The sequence below is a fragment of the Triplophysa dalaica genome, chromosome 11, assembly GCF_015846415.1.
Source record: "Triplophysa dalaica isolate WHDGS20190420 chromosome 11, ASM1584641v1, whole genome shotgun sequence".
Lineage (NCBI taxonomy): Eukaryota > Metazoa > Chordata > Actinopteri > Cypriniformes > Nemacheilidae > Triplophysa > Triplophysa dalaica.
Genome location: NC_079552.1, coordinates 13,887,569 through 13,895,826, shown reverse-complemented (window position 1 = coordinate 13,895,826; position 8,258 = coordinate 13,887,569).

Genomic DNA, 8,258 nt, shown 5'->3' with positions numbered 1-8,258 from the left:
TATACGGAATAGTGTGTCTTAAGTTATGAAAAAACGAATTTCCCGTGTACGCTGTATGGCGTGAACAGTTTGTACATATAAGTGAACAGTGCGCCTCAACAGGTGAACGTTTGCAATGGTAAGTATGTGCAATGGGCCACAGATGCGCCGACTTCAATACCTTGTGAATGCAGTCACGTGTTTGGCATATTTGGCTGCTAAACTGCAGCCCGCCCATCAGCATCCACGGTCCCACACTCACGGCGCTGCATTCGTCCCAGTAAACTAATTGGCGTTACTAATACATTTCAAAACAAACCACTGTCCTACTGGTACTGGAATCTTGACAACATAACATTATAATTTAATGCAAATAATGGCCTCGTTAATTTGATGTGGCTAAATGAGTTCAGTCATGAGTCCAGATGGTTTCGCCCTTTATATCAACCAACAATAAATTCCTTGTTTTGTACAAGTGTTGCGACCGTAATCATTCACATCAATTACAGAGAAAAAAATACATCATGTGAAACGCTGCTTTATCCATCTTTAAACCAAAGGTTTCTACTATATTAAAAGTTTTCTTTGTCAATAAACCTCGGTTCGAACTACCCACATTGTTCACGAATTAATGTGCACCCCTCAAACAGTTTTATTCATAAAAGTGTGTTGAAAAGTGCTGTCAGTTCTGTCCTCCAGAATATGATAATCAACAGGCCTTTTTGATCCATTGAATTAAGCTGTGCCATCAGCAAAACAAAGCTGTTTGAAATGTTATGTACTGGAGCTCTCTCCATCTGTTCACACTGAAGTCAGAGATGTGCAACTGAAGAGACACAGATAACTAATACAATACAAGTCATATTTTTATTATTGCAATAACATAAATGATGATTGTTTGATAAGTGTTAAGGCACATGCTAGAAGAGCAGGGTACTTCTGCATTCCCACCTCTTGAGGTCACTGTGGAATCCTTTTGTGGATACTTGCGCCAACATAAATATGTTAATGCTTACACACACAATTATATACATCAGACATTAAGTGTGTAGTACATTACATTATACATTATACATGAGCAATGAGCAATGAGCATACAGTAATACAGTAATACTGAGCATACAGTAATTATGCTAATAAATGTTGCTTTGAGGCAGGAATTTCATGTGGACGTGTGATATACAATCATAAACGGAAGTTTATACATTTCACTTTTTGATGAGATAAAATCATGCTGTATAGCACAGAAAATATGTATACAGTTTTTATACATAAAGAATTTGGGGGTAAAAGTGTCCCAAGACTTTGGGCTTCTCTATCTTTTTCTATCGTTGGGACTTTTAATCAATTTTGTTTGTTACTTATGCTCAGATATGCAGTATAATATTGCATCATTTAAACTGACATACATAAAACTGATGAGAAAAACAAGCCAAAAACAAATACAAACGTAATAAATATAAGCAATGCATATCATTATTAACATATGTCACAAACATAAAATTGAATTTTGAGACCCTTATTCTGTTTAATATAATAATTAGAGCAGTAACTGTTGAGATTGTGCTGCTCAAATATGAATGTTATTGAAACAGATGCATAACTGTTCTTCCTCTTGAAGAGCGATGAACAAAGACTGAATCAATTAGCTTTTCTTCAGCAAGCAGATTAGTAAGCAGACAATTAAGTTGGAACACACATAAAATGTTGTTAATTGTCTGCTTTTATTGTCTTAGAGACAACACACACACAAATACACACACACACACATGTATCCGTTGGGACAGTCCATATGCGTAATGAGTTGTATACTGTACTATACTGTACAAACTGTAGATTTGATCCCCTAACCCAACCCCTAAACCTAAAAAGTCCTTGAGCAAGACTCTTTACTCCATGTTGCTCCAGGGGGGTTGTCCCTTTAATAAGTGCACTGTAAGTCGTTTTGGATAAAAGCGTCTGCCAAATGACTAAATGTAAATGTAAAAATCATAGAAAACTTTTTGCATTTTTAGATTTTCAAAGATTATCGTTCAGTTCAATTTATAAGCTTTTGTGCCCTTGGGGACCTCAATTTTGGTCCCCACAGTGACACGGGTCAACATGAGTTGGTGTGCGTACAGGTTTAGGTCCCCACTTATATATAAAAACCAGCTCCACACTCATGCACACACACGCAGACACACACACAATACTTTACATACAGTCGCTGGAAGACCACTCCAGAACATATTTTCTGTGTTTTTTTATTCACTATTTATAGGTGCATGTTTCAATAAAATGAATCTGCAAAATATACTGGTCAAAATAACAAACAAAATGACAATGTTTGCAGAACTTGAATACTGTGGCATCTGTGTTTCTTTTCATGTTTAAATACTGTAACACAATACTCACATTTTACATGTATTTTGGGAACAAAACAAATGAATCCACAAATGACTATTCGAGCCTGATTCTTTTTCATAGCTTTCATATCTTTGAATTAGTCTACTTTGTTGGGTGAATTTATGTCATTCCCGAGGTCTGTTTTTGAAATTCAACAGTATGATGGGATGGCAAAAATACATGCAGTATAATGACAACACTGGGGTGGTCTCTAAATTTTTTTTACAGCTGTAAATATTTCAAATTTGCAGCAGCGGCACAAAACTATCAGTCTCAGACTCTGAGTGTCACCCTTATTTCTCACCCTTTACACAAACAGGCAACGACAGAGAAATGTTCCCAAAAGACGAGACGAGCCATAGAGATGAATTCCTATCATCAGATGGCCAACCACACTGTCTCAGGAGAACACTGGGATTGTTTATCTGGAGCTCAGTCTATTTCCTCTTCTCTTGGGACACTGCAGCAGCACGTCACCCAGTGAACACAGCAGCCACACAATTATTATACCTCATAATAATTAGCATTTAATGAAGCACCCAGCCATATGGAGGAATCTGTCTTAAACCGGTGAAAACATGCTGATAAATGAAGGTTAATGCTGTGTGATAAATAACACAGCTGGGAAAGGACTATAGCTCTGCGCTACAATAATACCACGCGGTGTGTAACAAAATAAATCATAAGTTTATGAGGCATTTGCACTAAACCAGAGTCGGCATGCATCCCCAGTCAAAACAATGCTCAATGTGATTGAATTGTGCAAGAATACGAAGACAGATAAGACGAGGACAAAAAAAATCAGATAATATTTCCGATCATTTCTATTGGCTTAGTGGTCAGAGCATGGCGTTAGTAACGTCAAGGTCATGGGTTTGATCCCAGGTATTGCACATACTTAGAAACAATTGTATAGTATCATGCAATGTAAGCCGCTTTGGATAAAAGCGTCTGCCAAATGGATAAATAACAAGGTATTTAGTAGCAGTTACAATACAAATTTATGAGAAAGTAAGAAAGGATCAAAACGTATTTCATAATGCAAAAATGACAATGACATCATCACTGTGTGAGGCCTCTCTATTGTCAACTCAACCATTTTAAAAAGGGACATTAATGGGAGATTTTCAAACGTTGACCTTAAATTTATAAAACTGTTTAACATTGAAATTCTTATTGCAATCTTTAGCAGAACTATTGGAAAGGGAATACATTTGTAAAAGGCCTAATTCACAGGACGTGTTTAACGTATATGGACCTATCCTGAGAAGTACTTCCTGCATTTAAGCGGATCCATTGAGATTTTTATCAGAAGCTAGAAACAATAACTTTTCGAGTAAATAATTCATGACCTACCTGTCTCACGTGCAACCCTCTTATTAGGCAGGAGAACAGCTGTTCTTTCCCACAGCTCACCCAAAGCCTCTGGAGGGGCTGCATCTGTTGAGGGGGTGGGGTTCACATCCTCTAGGGTTCAGACATCAGGAGAAACTGCTGTGTGTTTAACTTGTTTATCCACAGATGGTGGAGATCAGGCCACAAAAAGAAAGCTTTAGTTTGAATTCACACCGTATCCTTATTCTGTGTTTCAAGTCATTCAGTATCCATGCCCAGGTTCTGAGGGCAGGATGATGATATTGCACTTTGAGTCAACTGTTTTTGGAAACACTCCGAATATTGCTGTAGATAGGAAAGTAATATGTGTTGTGTTATGATTTCAAGGTCTGATACACATTCACATCTGCTTGCCTAATCACATCTGTCTATAATTGAATCTGGAGCAGTGAGGGCGGCACCATGGGCCATTGGTACTGCACTTCCAGGCGAAATTGAAATTTAGATCCTCGGCAAGATTCTGCTGGTTATATGGAGCAAGAGATATGTACGAGTATTCTTACTGTATATCATTGTGGCCAGATCCTATAGCGGGCGAATATTCATTTGGGATCGTGTAATAGTGCAACTTAAATCTCGTCGGTAGTGTTTACTTCACATTAGAGTTATAAGCATGATTTGCACCATTGCAAGCCAGAAGCTGTTGATATAAGGGGGAGAGACGTTCCTTTAGAGAGTATTGTATTGGACCAAATGAGTGACTGCGAGTCATTCATGTCAAAACTGTTTAATTTCCCTTACCCATTGAATCCAGACATCAGAAAAATGTCAAGCATGCATGTTTTCTATTTAAAATGAGGGAAATACATGTGTTATGGATGTTCCCATTTATGAAGATTATGGACTGTTATGGATGGGACATAAAAAAATAAGAAAAAATAAAACAAAATCTGTGGTGAGTATCAGTATCAGCAAAAGTTTCAGTATCAGTATGGTGAAAACCTTTGGTAAAAAAAATCTTTCATTTTCATGAAATTGAAAGGTGTTTTTCATATGTGTTGTCACACATGGACCAAAAGCATGAAAACTCAATTAAATATTATAATTTAATCCTTTTTTTATCTTTATATCACATACAGTAAATGTCTTAAACCCCATATCTTAAAATGCTTTCCTCCAGAGACATGGTTTGGACTAAGCACTACTCCTCTCTCATTCCCAGCCTTTTCTCAGGCCTGTAGGGGGATGTTTTTCTGGGGTAGGTGGAACACAGATGCGCGGCAGCTCTTGCATTGCTGGAAGAGGAGATGGCTCACTACCTTTTGGCTTGGAGGCACCATTAACCAATTTGCTATCCAGATGTCCATCAGAGAGCAGTGGCCAGCTTTGTGCCAGTCTGAGCAGTCCAGACACATACATCTGGGCAAGACCATTATATTCACAGTCTCAGACTCAACCCCCACACACAATCTGTTAGTTTCTCCATTTTAGTTTCCAACAGCATGAGTATGACTACATTTTATATTTTGCATGGGTTAATACCAACATAAAATAAAACAAATATTTTTGAATGTTTTGATGTAAATTAGATTAGAATTAGTAGTGCATTTTGTCATTAGATTAAGATGAAAACTGATCGACCAACGAGGCATGAACTTTTGGTTACATTTCCATATGTGCATATTTAACAAACATGCACCCAACAGAGGTGTATGTCGTTCTACTAAAGTGCAAACAGAAATTTTACTTTTAAGCTAAAATGCCTTTTCAGCGTTAATTTAAAAGAAAACAAAAAAAATATTATTATTATTTTTGAATATATTAATAGTTATTATAATACATCGGTGGCTTTTAGCTGCTTTCAACAAGTGGAAAAACACAGACTTACTTGTTAATTGGCTGCTTGATATAAATAGACTTGCAGCTGAAATTCTAGTAAAACATAAGCAGAGATGAACAATTTTCTTATTACGATTCATTGCCGTGGTCCGCCTGATTGATGATACCTGCACCAACAGTGTGTGTACGTACCACAACCGCAACCTCTGCCAGTGCGAACATTTGCCTTGTGGCACCAATTCCCAGGAATGCCTAACCTGTGCCAGCTGTTGGAGACAAGCTACCTGTGCCAACAGTGGCGGGAGCTGCCCACCACATCATCTGTTCCAGCGTTTCCATCTGTAGCATTTGTAGCGATCCTCCTCTATCTGCATCTGGACCCTCCAAAGAAAGCTCTCCAATAGTGCTGGCCTTGACTATGGCTGCCAACCAGGCCAGATGTTCGAGCTGTAAGCCCCGGGCTAAATCGATGTAGTGCTCCGCTCATTATTCCAGGCCTGATGAATTGCAAGTGGCTGTTTTTTTCTGCTCCATCTACAACAAACCATCCATCAGCGAGAGATGCTTTGAAGAGATACAGTGGTGAGGCTGTCTTAGGAGGGGGCTTGCAGATGTGTCTTTCAGGATATGCTTTTTGTAAAGATAGACAAAAGGGAATATATTCGTATGTCCTATTCACAAATCTAGTTTAACTTCCAAACATATGTGCAGCCTATTTTTTTTTAAGAATGGTATTATGTGCCACTTATGTTAATTATGTAGCTAGACATCTTGTTTAATATTTGTCTTACTTAAGAATGTTGGTAACCAAACAATGGCGATGACTTTTCTGAATTTTCTGTCCATACAATAGAAGTGAATGGGTACCGCCATTGTTATTTTTTTTTTTTTTAAGTTTTACACGTTTGAAATGAAAATAGGAAGAGTAAATGATGACAGCAGTACAATTTTTTGAACTGTCAATTTAAAAGAAGAAAATTTATAAAGAAGAATTTATTTTTGTTTTAATATAGAGCAGCTGTCGTATAAATTGAATAACACATCTGAGTTCTACAAGAGTATTTTTTGAATTTAGTTTCAAATGTTTCTTCTCTTTTAGTACCAGTTTAAGTACCAGTAGTCAGTAGTACCAGTATTTAGTACCATTCACGCTGTACATGTATGACAAGCTCTGCTCTGCAGATTCAGAGATATAAACAAATATTCACTGTGTGTTTGAAGATCTGTACAGGCACTCTTGTATAATAATTATCAACATTTCAAATTCCCTATTTTTTAAATTATGAAAACAACAAAATGAACCAATTCAATATTTATATGTCAGCCAACCTGTGATCCCAGCTGTACCGAGACACCTGGCTTTGCATTACAAAAATCTTAAAGGCATTTCAAAATGTTTAAGGTATTCTGTGGTGCATCAAAGAGCTAAATATCTTGAAGAAAGTGTGATGCTAAAATCACTGTGATAAATGCACTGGATTACAGTTGGCTGAGTTACAGCCCATTTGTCACAATCACAATGTTAAAAAGATATTTTGATATTTCATTACCAGGACAAAGCTGTGAGCTGTGAACTTCCTGTGTGAAGAAACACTTGGTAACTCATCAGGATGTACTAGGGAGAATGTTCTGCAGAATGCTCCGTGCAACGTCTATACCTTGAAGATAAGCCAAAACAAACATTCCTCAAGATGTGATGAAAAAAGAATGGAGGATGTCATCCAGTTGTAATTCAAATACAGGCTGGGCTTCCAGATGTGCATCTTCCAGGCCTTTGTCCCTTGTGCAAGCGTTCTGAGCCCTCAGGGAACCTGAAACCAACAACATGGTTTAACTTAGTCCAGCTGTTCCCAGATGTGCACATCCTGAGGATGAACATAACACAGTGACTGAAAACATGTTTACTATGACAAACTGTAAACGTGAGAGAGATAGATGTGACATAATTTTCATTTTTAAGTGAATTGTAACTTTCAGTTTACTTGCTGTGTTCTTACATTTCTATGTATTTCTATTGTTCCCGAAGCAATAACCGTGAAGTTAGATATAAGTGAAAGCTCAGTTTAACCTCATTTGGCAGACACTTTTATCCAAAGCAACATGCTCTATGAACTGAGCTAATCTGCAGAGCAATAGAAAAAATCAGCTAGGTGGTTCTTTAATCAGAGAGTACTAAAACCTTTCTCTCAGCAGAGGTGTGATATAGTTCTATATCACTCATATTTGACTTTGACATATGGCTTGGCTCCCACTGTGAGAGCCTTGGCTATGAGGTTGGATGGCACCCTGTGGCATCCCAGCATGCATCTGGATGAGGAGGGTGTGCAGGGGCTGTGGCATGAATGTAATGTGTGGCACCTAGGGGTGTTTGATGCACCTCTGGCATCATGATGATCTATCAAGCCCAGATGTCAAACCCAAGGAACAGCTGCACTGGCTGGGGGCACTGAGAAAACGCCTTCCCTATCCAGAAGACCTGCCAGAGGCTGCCATAGCTAACTTATAGCCCAACATACAGCACACTGAGTTTAAAAAGAAACGCTGTTTAAATACATGCATGTTATACCTGAGTATAACTCTGTGAATTGGTGAGTAGATATAAGCAGTCCTGACTTTGTTACATTCAAGACACTGGCGCATATAGTACACACTGGAGCAAATCTGCCGAGTGGTCATATTACAGTAAGCATGACTAAAGTTTTTAATGAATATTCATG